At 47.8% G+C, this 20,255-nt stretch overlaps 1 protein-coding gene across 1 annotated transcript in view; it reads left to right on the top strand.

Moving 5' to 3' along the window:
• Positions 1-16,724: 16,724 nt before the first annotated feature.
• SRC (SRC proto-oncogene, non-receptor tyrosine kinase) overlaps positions 16,725-20,255 on the top strand; it is a 42,126-nt gene continuing 38,595 nt past the window's right edge. Inside the window, exon 1 of the mRNA XM_073683845.1 lies at positions 16,725-17,004. The gene's annotated coding sequence lies outside the window, so the exon portion shown is untranslated. The remainder of the gene's footprint in view (positions 17,005-20,255) is intronic.

Consider the following 20,255-nt stretch of genomic DNA (forward strand, 5'->3'; position numbering starts at 1 on the left):
ACCAAGGAAGGACTGGGAAGGTGGACCAGGTGTTACTCCGGAAGTGACCTCATGTGAGAGCAGGCGACTCCCACGGGACTGATGACAGGTGTTGACTGGCACGGCAGCTAGGCAGGCTGGCACGGCTGGTAGACAGGCTGGCGGGCAGCACTGGGACCTGAGAACTAACAAGAAAGTTAAAGCAACAAACGTACAACGTTGCTCAGGCACCTCCATGTTGGGGGAGGTGCCTTATACAGTAGATGCCCTCCAGCCATTGGCCGGGGACATCTTAGAACAGCGTGCGTGGCCCCTTTAAGAGACAGGGAGTGCGCCCTAAGCACAGTGCCCAGGGATCTGCGCGCGGTGCGCACACCCTGGGCAGGCACACCGTGGAGACCCGGTGGAGGAGCAGCGCGCCAAGGACCGGGGCTGCAACGGTAAGGAGGTCGGCATCTCTGCCAGGGGAGAGAGGCAGAAGGCAGACACACCTGCGCTATATCCTTAATGCTCTGGACTTTTTTTTAGTACTTGTTGGGTTTCATACATGATAACTTTATCACAGTCTGTGAGGGAAGTAGACAACAAGAGTTCAGAAACCCTGTGGAATGAAGTATCAAGCAATTCTCACTGAACTCAATAGGCTGTCATTGTAAGTCAGGATTCAGATGCCATGTGGATCACAATGCCTGCACCAACATCGGGTTTCCTGACATAAACTAACAATGTCAATGTCTAATACATGTGCAATAACCACACTCCTCAACATGGAAATCATAACAGCAAGAAGGAAAATTCATGGTCTTATGAAAATCGATAGATTAATCATTAGACATGTTAATTATATGTAAATAATGACAAATGGAAACAAAATTTTCAAAACATCCCGATTTATAGAGCAGCAAGTATGAGTGTCAAGTGCAGAAATACATGACCCAACACACCTGGCAGCCATCAATTACGTGGTTGTCTGAGGAATGTTCTGCCACGCTGAATGCATTTGGGCGCACAAATCATCAAGATCCACTGGTGGCAGCTCCCTTTGCAATTACTGATCAAAGACATTCCAGGTGGGAGACTAGTCTGGAAACGATGCAGGGTAGCACGAGCAACATGCTGCCTGTTGTTGTTCTGTTGAAAAATATAAGTTGTGTAAGTGCATGTATTTTTATATGAGATACTCACGCTTGATGCTGAATAAATCAAGATGTTTTGAAAAGTTTGTTTTTATTTTTTCATCATTTGCATATCATTGACATGTCTATCCATCCTGTGATTTCTGTAATTCCACAATTTTTTTTCTTGGTGTTGCAATTTCATTGTTAAAGACTATATAGATAAGGATCATCAAAAAGTTATTTTAAATATATTTTAGTAAACCAGATTAATTTAAAGGGATTGTCAACAATTTAAGCTAATCTTAATGGACCCAGAGCAGTGTAAGAAATGAAAAAAAAAACCATATTCACCCACTGAGCTCCTCCACATTCAGTAGGTGAAAAAACATCTCTCTTTCTGTTTGGACATAATATGAAGACTGCAAGTGATGTGTGGTCGGTGATTGGCTGCAGTGGTCACATGATGACCCCTTCAAAGCCGGATATTGATGCCAGGAGGCCATCGGGGGACTCAGTGACTGGTGTGGAGGAGATTACACTACCCTAAACCTGCTAAGGTAAATTTTTTAAAGTAGGTGACATCCCTCTGTATATAGTATGTACTGTATATTTCATTAGAAACATAAATGTATAGGTGACATTTATGGTAATGCAAAGTATATCATAATCATTAAACGATAAGTCACCTTCCCCTATTCCCATTTATCTGCTGTACTACCTGATGTTGTGGTCCACCCCTTCCTCTTCTATAAGGGAAGTATCAGTATACAAAGAGATTTACTGATATGCTGTGTGTTATTAGCGTATTCTAATCAGAAGTGCATATGACGCGCCCCCTGGGCCATGTTGGGCAGCGTTGCGCATGCGGGGAATACCCGGAGCCGGATCTGATAGGGGTAGTAGTCCTCGTGGCGGTGACCCGGTCCGTGCCCAGGGTGTCAAACCAAGTGGCAGAACTTAGAATAAGATGTTATAGAGTTCGACTACGCCACCCGTTGAATGCGGTTATGAAACCGCCGCTGCAGGGCAGACCGCTGAGGCCGGTGGTACGGTTGTGCAGCGTGGATAGTATAACCCCCAACGGGAGGGGTATGGCCTCAGGGCAGCGGACGTGGATGATGGGGATAGCAGAATTGCACGCGGGCACCAGGAACCACTCAGAGACGGTGCGGTGTAATTCAGGGTCTTTACTGGTGGCAAAGGTAGACCCTCCCGGGAGTACTGGCTAGCGATCGGGGCCTGGTCAGTCTGTGAGCAGATAGGATCTCCCCTGGCCAGGCGGAGTTGTAGGCCTCCCCAACTATTGTACTCTTCCTGGCTACCTTGCTAGAAGCGGGTAGAAGTAGCCCACGTCCCTGAGTGTACCGTGTGGTGCTCACCCGTATGGCCGGTGACTCGGGGCCTTCTGGTAGCCTCCGCTCCACGCCGGCGGTGCTGGTCCCCTTGCGTGTGACCGTGCCTTCGGGTTTCTTGGCCAGAGGACCTGAAATCCCCTGCCGGTCGGTTTCTGCTGCTGGGTATGGATCAGTCCCCACAGCCTCGGACTCCGTGTCCGGTGAGATCTCTTCAGTCAGGATGAGCTCTACAGCTTCCAGTCTCTGACCCCTTTTATCACTGCTCCCACAGAGCTCCTGATCTTGCTCTCCCTGTATCTGCTCCACTCCAGACCAGACTGTGTCTCTGTCTGGGACTCCTCTTCTTTCCTCTTTAACCCTGCCTCAGCCCCCAGTTTTTATAGGGGAAGTTCTTCCCCTCCCAGGACTGGGCCTGAGGTGTGGCATGCTTAGGGCACCTGACCAGGAGACCTCCCACCTGCTCTCAGACGTAATATTGCTATTACTGTGGTAACCAGACCCCTGGGGTTCCACACATAGTTATGACATGTCATAGAAAGTTTGACTACATTGAAAGAAGTACTCCTTGCAAAGCTTCATTTTTGAGTTGGGTAGTGATGCTTTCCTAACTGGCTTCTTCTCTTCTTCATGAGGTCTGATGAAGGCCCTCATTTCTAGCTCTTCAGGGCACACTGCTCATATATTGCCACCTACTGCTCCCTATTATTTCAATTGGGCTTCTGAAAAAGGTAAGGAGAGGGAGAATGTGCGGAGTGACACTACTCCTTTTTTTAGACAATTCCACTAGAAGTTTAACTTTGGGTGGAATTGAACTTATCATGTGACCATGGTTGAAATTCATTGCCACCACACAACATGATCCATTGTTTGGGATCTCTGTAGCTTTGTAGGGCCTCAGTCATGCAACTATTATTACAGACCCAAATTGCCTGGGTGGAAGACAGGGACAAGATGGATTCTCCCTAAGCTTCGACCAGGTAAGGTCATCTAATCTTGACCTTGCTGTGACTTTTCAAGAGATGTTGAAAGTTTTTTTTTGGGGCCCTTCTCCTTTCAGAAGACTTGCAACAGACTGCATCCTTGTGCACCTTTGGGTGTAGCAATCTTCTTTTTTTGCGTTCAGGTGAAAATAGTCACATTCTAGGGCTTTCAATCCAAAAAATTGAATATAGAGATTATTGCTGTGATCTGACATTGATGGTCGGATCATAGCGACACTCAGACGTAAACCCTGCCTAAGTTTGTGATTTTAGCAAACCCTTGAATTTATCAAGTAGATTAGCCTCTGAATAGGGTCTTTGTGACAGCGTAGATTTATGGTGCATATTTGTGTCTGTAGCTACCCGGGTAACTGCACTTCTCTGAGTTTTACTAGTTTACTAATCCGTGGGTAAAATTCCAGAGATGTAAGTAATGACATTCCAGATTTTTTTTGTACCTCTGGTAGCTGTCCTCCTGGCATCCATATCATTTCACCATCAGACATTACTAATTTGTACTTCCTAATAATTCAAGTTTATTTCTCATAATAGCAATAGTCTTTCCATGGGGAAGTAACACTTATATACTTCCCCTTCACTTACAGGGACTTTTCCAGCAGAGTTTTTCATTTTGGGAAAATAATATAAGCAGACATTGTTTAATGACTTCCTCAGCAACTAGATTCCAGTAGTATCTAACTACCTTTTAGCTATGAGACAAGAACTTATAGGTAGGGTGTGATCAAAAACTATCGAAAAGCAACTAGAAAAATGTGTGTATTTTATGCATCATCTATTGACCTTAAGGCTACGTTCCCACGATGAGCTTTTGCTCATTTTTTTGGTGTAAATTAGGTAACTTGAGTTTTTTTCATTGCATTTTTAGTGCCTTTTTTTCATGTGTTTTAACGCGTTTTTGACCCTGTGTTTTTCGTCTGTTGTTGGTGTGTCATTTTTTTCAATAAAGCTTTGTTTTTGATATTTCCTGTTATAGGGCAGCACGGCGGCTCAGTGGTTAGCACTGCAGCGCTGGGGTCCTGAGTTCAAATCCCACCAAGGACAACATCTGCAAGGAGTTTGTATGTTCTCCCCGTGTTTGCGAGGGTTTCCTCCTGGTTCTCCGGTTTCCTCCCACACTACAAAGACATACTGATAGGGAATGTAGATTGTGAGCCCCAATGGGGACAGTGCCCATAATATCTGTAGAGCGCTGTGGAATTAATGGCGCTATATAAGTGAGTAAAATAAATAAATAAATTTGGCTTTCACAAAACTTTATTGATACAGTCATGTACGGATTTCATTCATTTTTGATGCGTTTCTGCTGCGGAAACGCACTAAAAACAAGTTTTTCACCCGCATTTGATGCAAGTCTATGGGGGAAATCTGCACATAAAACTCAGTGTACCCGCAAGAGGACTTGACATGATGTGGATTTGACTAAGGCTGTGTGCCCACAAAGAGATTTTGACGCTGCGAATAGTCGCTGATTCAAAAATCGCTCAGAGTAAACTGAGCTACAGAATCTCCCTGAAAAAGTGCAGAAATAGAGACCCATAAGAAGAACATAATGCACAGCAATGTCAAAATGACACTGCTGTGCACATGTTCAGTGCTATGAAACTTCTTTTAACCCTGAAGTGACATGCTCATTTTTTGGGCATTTCCTCCCAAAGCTGCCCACTCTGTACACTTCACAGTATAGAGTAAAAGACAAGCGGCGGAGCCACCAGAAAACCACCGGAAAAGCCGTTTTAGGAAAACGACCACCTGTATTTTCCTGATGATGCTTTCTTTCCTGGGAGAACTTGGAGGCTGCACCAGCGCCTAAAAGGTGACATATGCATATAGCCTTAGGAGCAACATGCGCACAGCAATGTCATTTTGACACGTCTGTTTTTTCACAGCACCTGTAGTGCTTTTTCAGGCAGATTACAGGCAGAATCCACCTGAAAAGACATTGCGTGCACGTACTTTTAGGGAGTTTTTGGAGGAATTTTTCTTTACCTGAAGCAGTTTTGAAGAATTTTGGAAAAAGGATAACATTTATTTTACTATATACTATACTGATAATTGGGTTAATGGTGAAAAAGAAATCACAATTCTGGAGGGATAGCTAATACTAGAGAAGAGAGAGAGAGGATTCAAAAAGACCTAAATAAACTGGAGCAGTGGGCAGCAACCAACAGAATGGTTTTTAACAGGGAAAAATGCAAAGTACTACATCTGGGCAATAAAAATGAAAAAAGCATATACAGAATGGGAGGAATGGAGCTAAGCAACAGTACATGTGAAAAAGACTTAGGTATACTAATAGATCATAGACTGAACATGAGTCAACAGTGTGATGCAGCAGCAAAAAAGGCAAATACAATTCTGGGATGTATTAACAGAAGCATACAGTCTAGATCACGTGAAGTCATTATCGGTCTTTACTCCTCTTTGGTCAGACCTCATCTGGAATACTGTGTACAGTTTTGGGCACCACATTTTAAAAAAGACATAGACAAACTGGAGCAAGTTCAGAGAAGAGCGACCAGAATGGTGACTGGTCTGCAAACCATGTCCTATGAGGAACGGTTGCAGGATTTGGGAATGTTTAGCTTGCAAAAAAGAAGACTGAGAGGAGACTTAATAGCTGTCTACAAATATGTCAAGGGCTGTCACATTGTAGAAGGATCATCTTTATTCTCATTTGCACAAGGAAAGACTAGAAGCAATGGGATGAAACTAAATGGGAGGAGACACAGATTAGATATTAGAAAAAACTTTTTGACAGTTAGGGTGATTAATGAGTGGAACAGGCTGCCACGAGAGGTGGTGAGTTCCCCTTCAATGGACGTCTTCAAACAGAGGCTGGACAGACATCTGTCTGAGATGATCTAGTGAATCCTGCTTTGAGCAGGGGGTTGGACCAGATGACCCAGGAGGTTCCTTCCAACTCTACCATTCTATGATTCTATGATTCTATGATTCTATTGTTTTTCTGGGTTTTGGCACTCTTTTGTGATGCCCTCCCTGAGCAAATGGGGGATACTCAGAGCTGGGCCTTGCAGATGTTGTGGGGGGGGGGGTGCAGTCGTGGCCTAGACCCGTTCCGTGCCCAGGGCTGTCACATGAAAAATGGGCTTTTTGGATGAGTGGTTGTTCGACTACGCCACCTGTGGTTTCTGGTGAAGGCCACCAGCGCTGCAACAGTCCTCTGAGGCTGGTGTTCTGGCAGCTCGGTTGGTACTACTCCCCACAGGTGGAGTAGGCCTCAGGGCAGTGATTGATGAACTGTGTGGAGGAATGGTGGGTGCAGTGTCACGCAGGAATAAACAAGCGGAGGCGGTGAATGAAGTCATCCGGGTCTTTACTCACTTTAGATGCACTTTCAGCCGCAAAGCTTCTCTCTGCTACACACGGCATACTGCGGCCACCGGGAAGGGGGTTCGGCACTTCCCAGGTAGATCAGGAGCACCTGTCAAGACCCCGTTGGTGTGTTCCTCTCCTTTGTAAGTTTTCCCACTGAGTCTTCTCCTGACTGTGTGTGGTATGAACGTGGTGTAAGGCTGGGTCCCACTGGGTAAACGCAGGTTGAGAGATACAGGTGGCGACCCCGCTCCGTCCGTATCCCCCTGGGATCCACTAAGCCTCCGGGCTTTTCTGACTGAGACGTGAAGTGACAAAGTCAGATATCGGGGGCTGGTTACCCCTCTTGCAGCAGGAATCCCTCTGGCTAAGCCAGATTGAAGAATACAGGTGGCGACTCCGCTCTGTCCGTATCACCCTGGGATCCTATCTCCTTCGCTCCCCTCCAAGGCCTTCTTAGGTCAGGACCTTGACCGGGTAGAGACAGGGGTTAACTCTGACCCGCTCCTCGTCTCAAGGCCAGAGTACGAGGACCGCAAATCTTCAGCCAGCTGCAGAATCTTGCTGGACCCTGACAGAAGACCCACAATCAAAGATCTTGAACTAAAGATGGCCATATATTATATATGATACTGTATGTGCTTCCTGTAAGTGTTTCCTCCACCCTCACCCACTACTTGGTTCCCCCTACCTTTGGTTCCCCCCATCTCCTCTATCCCGGGCCGGGGCAGCACCCTGGTGCATTTAGGCCCCCTACAGGACAGGAGTGGTGTAGTGTTGAGTGGTAAAGTGGGGTCCTGAGTGATGCTCCATCCTTACCCGGAAGAGGAGATACCACACCTCAATCTGAGGTGCAGTACCCCTGTAGCGACTGAACCCTCAGGGGCGCCACATTCCCCCCCGGTGAAACACAGCACGTCCGCGGGCTGCAATAGAGTAAAGTATTGGTACAGACATTCAAAATTTTAAATGCATTTGTAAACAAGAAACAATCTTCCCTTTATGGGAGGCTCAGACACTTTAACGTTACAGGATATATATATAGTATAAATATATAAAACATCAAAGAGACATTATGCATGTGGAAAAGTGCTAGTTCAGCAGCATGAGGGACCTGCCTAAAACCCTCCACGTAGGCCCTGGGGTGGCTGCAGGGCATGGAGATCCCGAGTTGGATCTCCAGTAGAGCCACGACCAGACAGGTTTTGCTTCTGAGGTCAGAGGTAGAGATGGTTTTGCATAAAACCAATAGGGGGCACCTAAATAGGTGCAAACTATATACAAAATTAGTCTGTCTCTTGCTCAGCGTCCGCAGGGACAAATGTTTGTTTTAAATGAACCGGGTGCAAAAACAAATAACAGTTCAAACAACTGGGAGTTGCATCTCCAAGGGCTGCTTAGCAGTGGTATCCCCACCTGGGAAAAGGCTCGTCCTTTCCAACAGAGCCTGACCGGTCCTCTGTAACTAGGTGCATGGGGGCATCTTCCTTGAGTACTCTGTGGACATCCAGGGCATACCACCCACGCTCCCCGTGGTGGCGGGTGTAGGACACCAGATCGCCCGGGTAGAGGTTCCGGCCAGGGTGGCCCTGCTCCAGCCGCGGCTCGACGTCCCGCCGGTTGACGAAGACGTCCCAGTTGAATTGTGGGCTACGGATGAAGCCCCATCCTGCCTCCTGGTGGAAGCGCACGATAAGGCCTTCCTCCCGGGGGCTTGGACAGGTGGCCTCCGCCTGACGGGCCTGTGATTTGGCAGCCTTGGCGCGCACCTCCAGGCGCTCGCAGCGGATCCTCTTCTCTCACCGCTCCTTCTCGAGCTGGAGGAGCTCTTTACGGCAGGTCTCCTCCCGCCTCCGCACTTCAGACTGGGTCTCCTGGGGGAAGTCCATCAGGTCGCCCCCGTGGTTGTCCCAGGCAAACTCTTCTGCTGCCGGGAAAGCGACCGGTGGCGCGGGCAGCGGCAATAGCGGGGGTCGCTGCGGGCCCTCTATTGGTGCGGACCAGTCCGGGTTGGGGCAGGTGTACACCCAAGAGAGTGCAGGGCTTTCTGGACCGGGAGTCAGGAGGCATAGCAGACTTCCGGGAGTGGCGGTTGTAACATACCCGGCGGCGTCCTTGCATGGTGGTCCATCTCCCACTGTGCAAGAGCGCGCACTTGATCTCCAGTCCAGAATGTCTCTCTGGCTTCCCTCCATGCTGTCTGTTTGTGTCTGTTTCTGCTGCTTAAGGGCGGCGCCCGATCACTTCCTGCTTTTTGTACCTGCTGTGGGTCACACACCTTGTGCGTCCTCAGCCTATTGCTGTCTGTCACCTGGTATATAGCTCAGCTGCTCCCATCTATCCCTGCCTGAGCATAGTGTTTCATTCAGTGTGTGCTTGCACTCTGAAGGTGCCAGGTCCCGTTCTTTGTCTCCTGCTTTGCGGTATCAGTTCCCGTGTCTGAACTGAGTCCTGTCTATGTCTCCTGCCTTGCGGTATCAGTTCCTGTGTCTGAGCTGAGTCCTGTCTATGTCTCCTGCCTTGCGGTATCAGTTCCCGTGTCTGAACTGAGTCCTGTCTATGTCTCCTGCCTTGCGGTATCAGTTCCCGTTTCTGAACTGAGTCCTGTCTTTGTCTCCTGCCTTGCGGTATCAGTTCCCGTGTCTGAACTGAGTCCTGTCTATGTCTCCTGCCTTGCGGTATCAGTTCCCGTGTCTGAACTGAGTCCTATCTGTGTTCTCTTGTCTGCCTATCCTGGAGGCTGTATTTCCAGGCCTGTCTGAACACGCTCCTAGCCTGTTCCTCCCACCTTCTAGGGGCCGATTACCTAGACCCGCTCCTGTATCTTGTCTGTCCTGTCTGAACACGCTCTTTGCCTGTTTGTCCTGCCTCTCTGGGGGCCGTATTCCCAGACCCGCTCCTGTATTCCGCTGCAGTGTCGGTCTCCTCCGTACACTCAGTTCCAGTCTGAACTCTCTCCTATCCTTTACCTGTTTTGCCTCTGTCCGTTCCCTTCCTTTTTCTGCAGAGTCTGAACTCGTACCTAACTCCTGCTTGTTGTCTCTGTACTCCCGTTTGTGGTCCACTCGCTACTTCACTGCAAGTACCCTGTGGGTATCTGGCTCTGCCTTTCCCTTCCTGTCTGTTCCGTGTGAACAGAGCCCTGTCCCCCCTGCTCAGCCTTGCCTGCTCTGACTCCTTTGCTCACCGCTCCGGCGGTTCTAGCCTGCTCTTACTCCTTTGCTTACCGCTCCGGCGGTTCTAGCCTGCTCTGACTCCTTTGCTCGCTGCTCCGGCAGCCTTGCTCCGCTCTTATCCTTTTGCTCACTGCTCCGGCAGTCTCGCTCCGCTCTTATCCTTTTGCTCACTGCTCCGGCAGTCTTGCTCCACTCTTGCTCACCGCTCCAGGCGGTCTCGTCCTGCTTTACTCTTGCTCACTGCTCCGGCAGTCTCGCTCAGCTCTGACCCTTTGCTCACCGCTCCTGGCGGCCTTGTCCTGCTCTACTCTTGCTCACCGCTCCTGGCGGTCTTGTCCTGCTCTACTCTTGCTCACCGCTCCAGGCGGCCTTGTCCTGTCCTGTTCTCGCTCACCTCTCTGGGCGGCCTCACTCTGCTGTTTGTCTGCCACATCTGTGGTTCTGTTCCAGAGTCCCAGTGTGTACTGGGTCCTATCCCGCCTGTGTTCCTACCTGCTAGTGCCTTCCTGTCTGCACTCTAGCCGTGCTTGCCTGTACCCCCATGCCTGCATACCCGCCTGCCTGCATACCAGTCGTGCCTGCCTATACCCTCCAGTCTGTGTGCCAGCCTACCAGTCTGTTCCTGTATTCCCCTGTGTGGGTCAACAGCCGTGTCCGGGGTCTGTCCTGGAGTAGCACCTGGTCCCTCTGCTCGGTTCCTCCTTGGTGCACTGGCGTCGTATGCCGTCGTGCGACCCTGGTCGGATCGGGTGAATACCTAGTTACGCCCCTCCAGGCATTCACTCTCCGGCACGGTCCAGTGGAATCACTACAATCACACGCACACGCCGCTCAGCCCGGGCGTGTGCATTACAGCGGTGGCTTGGGCGTCAGCCTCCGGAGCCAGGAGTTGCTCCCAAACGATGGCGCACGGGGACGGGGGTGATGGCAGGAGATCTAGGAGGGCTTCGGTGCGTCTCGCGCCCGGGATAGGGGTTTCATCCTTACCCGCTCTTGGGCTGCACAGGGCCTCCTGGGCTTCCTCCGCCTGGGCTGAGGCCTCAATGGTCAGGCACGACGAGCTCTGGCGGCGGGCCTTGATCTTCCGCAGCACCTCTTCCCTCTATTCAGCGGCGGCCAGTCGTTGGGCCTCTTCGACCCTCCGGAGACAAGTCAGTTTTTTTGCGGACACACGGTCCACAAAACGTACCACACGGATAACATCCTTGTGTCATCCATGTGTCACGTACCAGCGCCTGGGAATCGCGCTGTTCCCAAGCGATGGTGCTGAACGCTGCCCTCATCATGTTTCCTGCCGACGCTGTCATCAGCATCAGCACCAGCAGGAACCATGATGAGGGTAGTAGTAGTGTACTCTCAGTGTCCCCATCTGTAAAATTAAGAATAAAATACATGTACTCATCTCTCCTAAGTGTCCCTCACTGTCATCCATGTGACCACTGCTGCAGAGAAGCCGGGGAGAATGAGCCACTCCGGAGCTGCAGCTCAGGAGTGGTATCCTGTCACTCACAGAACGCAGCTCCGGCTCATTCTCCCCGGCTCCTCTGAAGCAGCGGTCGCATGGATGACAGCGGGGGAAAGGTGAGTACATGTATTTTATTATTTTATTCTTAATCTTACAGTCGGGGACACTGAGAGTACACTACTACTACCCTCATCATGGTCCCTGCTGGTGCTGATCACAGTGCCGGCAGGGAACCATGACGAGGGCAGCGTTCAGCACTGGTGCCTGGGAAAAACGCTATCTGTAGTGCTGATTCCCAGGCGCCCGTCCGTGTGATCCAGATGTCGCACACGTGCCACACACGGATGCCACACGTAAAACACACTCGGGTCACGGATATCTCTGGTACCGTTTTTTCCGGTACCAGAAATATCCGGACATGTGAAACCGGCCTAAGACATACAGCGCAGAATGGACATGACTACCTAGTGGTAATGCAAATATTTAGGCTGACCCAGGGTTTCGCCCACAATATTGGTTACTTCTGGGGCATGATGAGGTTTTGGATAGCACTCTACTTTTACACTCACCTCGTTATTAGCTAATGTTAGTTTCAAATAGACATAAAATGCCTCTTAGGCCTCATATACACATCTGTGTTTGTTCACGTATGCAAAAAAAGAAATGGTACGAGTGTCATCAGTGTCTTGTATCCGAGTGTCATCGTCAGTGTTTGGTCCATGTGGTCAGTTTTTACAATCAGTGATTTTCATGTATGGATAAATATATAAATAAATAAATGACAAAGCTTCTCCTATCCTTTGTAATGTTAATCACTGACAGCACACAGGCTGCACACTGATGCCATCTGCGTGCTGCCAGTGCTTTTTATGGATCTATAGACTGGTATTGGTCCTTTTCATCTGTGATGCCAGTAAAAACGGAGATGTCTACACAATTTTTGCACTGACACACAGTTCAAAAATATCCACAGATATGTGGATAGCCCCATCGACTATAATGGGTATGTTTTCTATGCTTCAAAATCACAGATAGAACACATATATTATACACGAATGTCTGAATGAGGCCTTATACAGTCTTAAAACTGTAGGGATTCACGCTCTCAGGTAGGCATTAGATAGCATTCACACAGGCAATGCGGTTTGGTCCAAACGTGTAGTTTTATTGCTTTCATAAAACTCCAAGGGATTCAAAACCAAAAACAGCCTATTCTGGTCACAAAGGTATCACTGCAAATTAACTGTAAATTTAGCAGGGCACATATGTCAGTGCAGCTCACCCGAACAGATTACAGTCCTTTCTCCCAGAGAAAACTTCATACACAGAAGAGGCTCGATCCCGCCAGTCTCAGTATCCCCTTCATCCTTAGCTCTAGCAGCTTCCAGTGCCAAACAGAAGTATTCAACTCCGGGCACAGTTCACAGTGGACAGGCTGCAGCGTCTACACCCCAAAATGCCACCAATAAAAGCTTCTACTCAACCCACAAAAACAAGTCCCCACTCAGGTTTGTCATCTGTTAACAGAAATATAGGTGGCTTCCATGTTACTGGTAGCACGAAGGCTCTGAAAAAGTGTTGTGGCACCCACCAAAAGAAATCCAGCGAAATCTGCGTTCCTAAATCCAAATACCCACTTCTCTTGAGCCCCCATAGTGTGCCTAAACCACAGTTAGCGTCCACATGTTGGCAATAACTGTAGTGATGAGAGCCCACTTAATTTTGCGCGTGTCTCCAGAAGCACAAGCCGGGCACAATGTACGGGCACTACAATGTACTGGGCACTACAATGGCATATTTGCATTTTCACTGAGTAACGTCCATTGCGGTTCGCTCCTGGAAAATACCCATGGTGGCAAAATCATCCATATACCTGTGAAATTTTGAGTCAATTTAGGGAGATTTCTGCTTTTCTGGCACTTAGGGGCTCTGTATATGGAGTCCGCAAACTATTAGAGGAAAATTTGTTCTCCAAGAGTGAAATAGCGCTCCTTCCCTCCCAAGTCTCGCCGTGTGGCCAAACAGTACTGTACGGCCACATATAGGATATTGCCTCCTTCACGAGAAATTGTGTAACAAATTATTTGGTCATTTGTACCTATTTCTCCTTGTGAAAAATGTACAATCTGGGGCTAAAACAACATTATAGTGGTCAAAATTAATTGCTTTTTTCTTCACCACTCAACGGTATACAATTTTTGTGAAACACATGCGGTGAAAATATGCTCACTGCACCCCTAACTTAATTAATTAGGAGGTGTAGTTTGTAAAATAGGGTCACTTATTAACACCTTAAGGGCTCTGCCAATGTGACATAGCACCCGCAAATATTTCCAGTCAGTTCTGCACTCCTTCTCTTCTGAGCTTTGCACTGTGTCTAAAAAGTAGTTTTTGACCGCATATGGGGTATTGCTGAACTCAGGAGTCATTGAGTAACACATTTTGTGGTCCATTTTCTCCTGTTATCCCTTTTGAAAATTAAAAACTTGGCTAAAATAAAATTTTAGTGGAAAAAATGTTACGTTTCATTTTCACAGCCCAATGTTATACAATTCAGTGAAATACCTATGGGTTTAAAATGCTCACTACACTCCTTCTTTGAGAGGTGTAGTTTTGAAAATGGGGTCACTTGTGGGGGTCTCTGCTGTTCTGGAACCTTGGTGGCTCTCCAAATGCGACATGGCGAATCTATTCCAAACAATTTTGCAATCCAAAAATCAAATAGCGCTCCTTTCCTTCCAAGCCCTGCCGTTTTCTCAAACAACAGTTTCTGAGCCCATATGAGTTTCTGAGCACATATCTCTGTACTCAGGAGAAATTGCACAACAAATTATGTGGTCCATTCTTTCCTGTTACCTTTGAGAAAATGAAAAATTTGGGGCTAAAACAACATTTTTGGGGATAAAATGTCGTTTTTAGTTTTCACGATCCAATGTTTTAAAATTACATGCAGCACCTGTGTTTTCAAGATGCTCACCACACCTCTAGATGAATTCTTTGAGGGGGTGTAGTTTTCAAAATAGGGTCACTTGTGCGGGGGTTTCCACTGTTTTTGATACATCAGGGGTTCTGCAAACACGATATGTTGTCCGCTATGTATTCCAGACAATTTTGCGCTCCAAAAGTCAAATGGCGCTCCTTCCTTTCTGAGCCCTGCTGTGCGCCCAAACAGTGGTTTTTCACCACATATGAGGTATCTGTGTACTCAGAAGAAATTGGACAACAAATTGTATGGATCATTTTTTCCTGTTATGCTTCTGAAAATGAAAAATTTGGGGCTACAGCAACATTTTTGTGGGAAAAAGTAAAATTTTAATGCCTGTGTGTAGCGTTGATGTCTCTGCATGTTCTTTCCCTCTCCTGGCAGAGACGCTGACTTACTCACCACCGAGGCCTCCATCCCGCTCCTCCTGCTGTGCATGGCTCGCAGATCCCTGGGCACTGTGCTTAGGGCACGCGTTCCTCCCCTCCTAAAGGAACAGTCCCAATGGCTGGGAGACACTTATTATTTAAAGCACGTCCACCTGTTGGGAGGTGCCTGCACAACGTTGTTAGTCTGCTTTCTGTATGCTTGCTAGCTGTCAGGTCCCCAGTTCGTTAGTACCTGCCCATACCTGCTTGTTCTTGTCTAGTTCCTGCCTTTCCTTGCTTGTGCCTTTCAGCGGAACCTGCCTGCACATGCCTGTGCCCACCTGTATACCAGCCGTCCCTGCCTGTGCTCACCTGTATACCAGACAGACCTGCCAGTTCCTGCCTGTGCCCACAGGTATACCAGCCGGACCAGCCTGTACCTGCCTGTGCCCACCTGTATACCAGCTGTCTCTGCTTGTATCTGCCTGTGCCCACCTGTATACCAGCTGCACCTGCCTGCATCAGCCAGTACCTGCCTGCCTACCAGTCGTGTCCGCCAGCACCTGCCACACTCCAAAGAGATACTGATTCCCATCAGTAATTTAGATTGAGAGCCCCCACTGGGGACAGTGAGTGATGACTACCAAGCAAATTTATCAACACTGTCTAAAAGTGCATCTGAAACATTATTGAGATCATCCTAGTCACATTAGTTCCACAATAATCTGTCAGTGCAAACAGGCTGACCTTCACCTGATGAAAGGCCAAAATGCTTATTCGTAGGGTGGAATGATCTTTTGTGCTGCGCAAAAGATCATCGTTCTCGGCAGCGCATTGCCTTGTCTAAATAGTACTCAAGCTGCTGAGAACAAAGCAGACAATGGGCAGTGAGCGATCTATTATAGATACATGCACATCGCTATGTGCAGTCTGCCTGTGTAAACAGGCTATTAAACGACCGCTGATCAGTATTTATCGATTGGTGGACAATTAATGCTGCAAATTAAAGATGTTGTCCACTACTCTTTCATTGATGACCTATCCTTATTCCTGCAGAATATGATGATATAAGCAAGAGAAGCAAAATAAATGTGCGCTTCTGACGTGGTCCGTGGTGTGGAGATCAGTGTTCCCCACCTCCAGTCCTCAGAGTCACCAACACATCATATTTTCAGGATTTCCATAGTATTGTCCAGGTGATAATTCCATCAAACTATGCAAATTGTCTCTTCAGAGAGGAAGAGGACTAGAACTCTATAGCGCCACCTGTTGGAAATCCTACAAGTCACTATCGACCCTTTAACGAGCCTTGCAATATGATATGGGATAAAAGCCAGATCAGAATCTCAGTTTGCAGACACGGTGTTTCGGGGTATTGCCCCTCGTCAGTGCAAAGTATGAGAACTGATTTGGCTAGGTGAGAGGCTCTGGACTGAGGTCTAAGGGGTAACGTGTCTCCTTGTGGAGAGGGACATCAAAACTAAGGAAATCCTGAAAACATGATATGTTGGGGGCTCTGAGCTGGAATTGGGGAAACACTGACTTACATGATTCTACCTCATGACGGCGCTTCCTTTCTCTATGTCATGCGTCAGTGCTGCATGCTATGTGTAATGGCCATGTGTGTATCCATACTGGACCGATGTGTCACTCTCCATGAATCAACACTCCTATTCATTAGGAAAGAATGAGAAGAGCAGGAAAAGGGCTCAGGATGGGAGGGAGGAGGAGAATAAGGGCTGCACACCAGGGAGGAGGAGGAGGAGGGCTGCAACCAGGGAGGAGAAGGAGGGCTGCAACCAGGGAGGAACAGGAGAACGTGAAGAAAGGCCTGGATACAAGGGGAGGCCGGCAGGGGGCGGGGGCATAGTCTGAGTGACACGCGGTGCAGCCGCCTGTATGTTATAGAGCGGGAGATGACCACCAGGGGGCGCTGGAGACACGGAGTCATACACACACATGGAGGGACGGACTGGCTCATCTCCGCCTCCCGGGGGTGGCTTGAATGCAGTCGGTCGGTAGGAGGGAGTCATCACCGGCCGGGCGTGAACCTCAATCCAAGGAGAAGCACAAACTTCTCGGCCGATGCATCAGGGGCTCAATGGGAAAGTGATAAGAACGCAGGCGGAGACTGAGCCCGTGGAAGCGCCCCTCACCCCCCTCTAATTGAGGGGGGTCCCCGGAGAATACAACACCCACCAGTACCCCCTTGTGGGACACAACAAGGTGAGCATTGGGGGTCAGTCGGTGGGGGCTGTGCATCCTTGTGTGCAGTGCATTGTAGTCATTGATGAGGGGCTCAGCACGGGGCAGGGTGGGATTCTCCGGCTCATGTTACTGTGTGCACTTAGGGGCCACATGTATGTGCTCACCTGGATCTGCACATGGGCACAGGCTGTCAGGTAACTTCATGGCCATTGTATGGCGGTGCAGCTGGTGCTGTGTGGGCCGCCATGTGCTCCTGTAAGGCTAGGGACTTTGGCCACTAAATATAAGCACAATGGCGGTGAATGTGGTCACCAAAACCCAAACCTGCTGGATTTCAGCCACTGGTTGTGATTTCAGCTGCGTCATATTGGGATCTTAATGTCACGTTAGATTACTAGGGCAAATAAATGCAAAAAGCCCCTTTTATAGGCCGAGCCATGCAGCCGGCTGACCATCATGTGTACGGGGGCATCACCAATTATCTGTTGGGAGAACCTTCCGGCAGAGGTGTCTGCCAGCGCCTTGTTACCCTTCTAGTGTAAAACACATGAACGCTCGGGCAAGCTGAGCATCCATGTGGATGTGCAAGAAGTTGTGTAGACCCCCTAAAGCTTCCATAGAAGTGCAGAATTGTACTCAACGTTGATGTCCCCCTGCGTGAGATGGAAAAGCATGACCTGTTGCTCCTAAAGGCAGACAATAAAGTAGTCTGTCCCCGCACAGGTAGGATCCATCACACTGTGACAGTATGAAACATCCAGACTGTTAGTGCAGCCATTCCTCATCTCATTGCCATTTATCTCTGATTTCTATTCTTTCACTCTCCATCTCTGTAGAAGAGCTGACAATCAACCTGTAGGTTTTCCTCCGTTTCCATTGTGTTAACCTGCAGTTCATATTTCTGCCAAAACTTCTTAATATTTAGGTCTATGGATATTATCTAGGCCAAAATATTCAGTGTACCACCTCCCCCTCATTGACGTGTTCCTGGCAGGTTGCGGCTTGTCTTCTCTCTGGAAGTATTGCACATAGCTCTCCTGTTCTCCCAGCTGCAGGGCACGACGGGGGATTTCTATCAGACTACCCGAGATCTGAGAAGTTGTCTGTGTACTGTGCAAGCGGACAAGTGACTACTGAAGCATATAAACTATATGGTATTGCTGTAAATACCATCCCATGTATAAGGGTCTAGTTATTTATTATAATATGCCATATTTGTATTATTCTCTATATCGCCATCAGCGTCCGTAGCGTATCACCTAGCACAATATTATGGTAACAGTTACAATGGCAGAGTGATGCAGACAACCAAGCAATGGTTTACGAGGTACCTTTGGTAGGAGTCCTGCACATACGTCTTACAGCCTATAAATCTATCTATATCCATACTCTCCTTGTGACCTTCTTACCCCATTGTGCCAGGAAAAGCACAAACCTATAACATTTTTTTCCAAAGATACAGTGCGGCAAGATCCACAACAGAAATTTTCTCTGTACTGGTTCTTAAAGGGGTTGCACTAGCCTTATTTTATTCATAACTGGGTCCTGAGTGATTGAGGTATGTGACAGACCTACCGATCCCCTATTGCTTCTTAGTGACCCAGATGATCCCTGGCTATCCCAGCAATGAGAGTAGGCTAATACAGGGATCGGTGGGTGAGAATATTGTTTTTTTTATTTTTCTTACTATAAGGGTAAGTATTTGCAGCAAAAACTTCTGGACCAAAAATGCATCTCTTGGCAGGAAAAACTGCATGAAATACGCACGATTTTTCCCTATTTGTTTGAATGGGTGAACAATGCTAAAAAAAATTGCTTCAAATCTGCAAGGAAAAAATAAGCAACATGTGCATAAGGTTTCAGAGTTCCCATTCACTTTGCTGGGAGAGTAAACTGCGGAAATTTCTGCTGCAAATACTTAAAGGGAACCTGTCACGTGAAAAGAATGCTATTAACCTGCAGATATGGGGTTAATCTGCAGGTTAATAGTGTTCTGAACCTTCCCGGCATCGGTACTTGGGGCCCGGCTGCCGGGAGGAAATGAACTTTTATTCCTCCCCAGTTGTGTTTGGATTTCAGTCACAGCCGGCAACAGCGCAGGTTGAGTCTCCCCTCTGCATATAGAAAGTGACAGCTGTATCCGCGCCCCCCGCGCTAACTGACAGCTCGCTCATCATTAGAGCTTGCTATCAGTCTTTATGCACAGAGCAATAACGGCGCCGGCCCCATGACTGAAATCTGAACGCTACCGGGAGGAATAAAGTTTAATTTCCTTCCGGCTGCCGGGCTTCCAGGGTGGCGACTGCACAGCTGTAGGATGCTATTACCTTGCAGTTAACCTGCAGGTATTGGGTCAAATAGTGTTTTTTTTTCACACCACCATTTCCCTTTAAAGTGTGTACATACCCCTGTTAGACCATGCTTGACGTGTTTGTGAAGAAGGGTCAAGATAATGTCTGCAAGTGTTTGTTTTCGAATAGGAGTTTGAAGGTTCCATGTGGTTTCATTGCATTTTGCATAGTTATCATGCGGACTCCAGAAATATAATCCTCTACTATAGGGTCCGTTGCTTGCCATTGCGATATGTACATTGGATCTGGCACAGCATCACGATATCACATTGTGCTCGCGAGAACTACTCCTCTACTTTTTTTTAAAACTAATAATGTTCTCTTTATCTCTTTTGCGAAGATCCAATCTTCCTTTTTCCATAGGTGATATTGGGTCTAAGCATGAAGTGAATGGGGCCATCTGAGGATTAGTGATGCCAATATTCACCCAACGCTACGGCCAACCCTCCAGTACCTGCGTTCTACTTTGACTTTTTTTTTTATTTTAAGTGAAAGTAGTAGAGGCTGATACCTGGATTTTCCATAACTTTAGGCTTTAGCCTTGTTCCTTAGAACATAGTGGAGAACAGTAGTCTGAAACTACCCAAGATGGTGCTGTAGACTAGGGACTCTGTCTATAAGGCCCCCTTCACACATCCTTGTGTCCAGTACATGTGGTATCCATTTTTTTTCACGGATACATACCACCTGCACCCATTATAACCTATGGGCTGCTCACATGTCCATATTTTTTTTTCTGGCAGTACGGATGACACAAGTCTATGGGTCCGTGAAAAACACGTACAGCACACGGATAGTGTTCGTGTATAACATTGCAAAATATAGGAAAAGCTTTGTAATTGAGTTCTTTCTTTATCCATACTTGAAATACACTGTCACCGGTACCGTTTTTTCACGTCCTTGTTTTTTATACGCATG

Source organism: Phyllobates terribilis, unplaced genomic scaffold, assembly GCF_046119375.1.
Source record: "Phyllobates terribilis strain yellow unplaced genomic scaffold, ASM4611937v1 Scaffold_5__5_contigs__length_657084704, whole genome shotgun sequence".
Lineage (NCBI taxonomy): Eukaryota > Metazoa > Chordata > Amphibia > Anura > Dendrobatidae > Phyllobates > Phyllobates terribilis.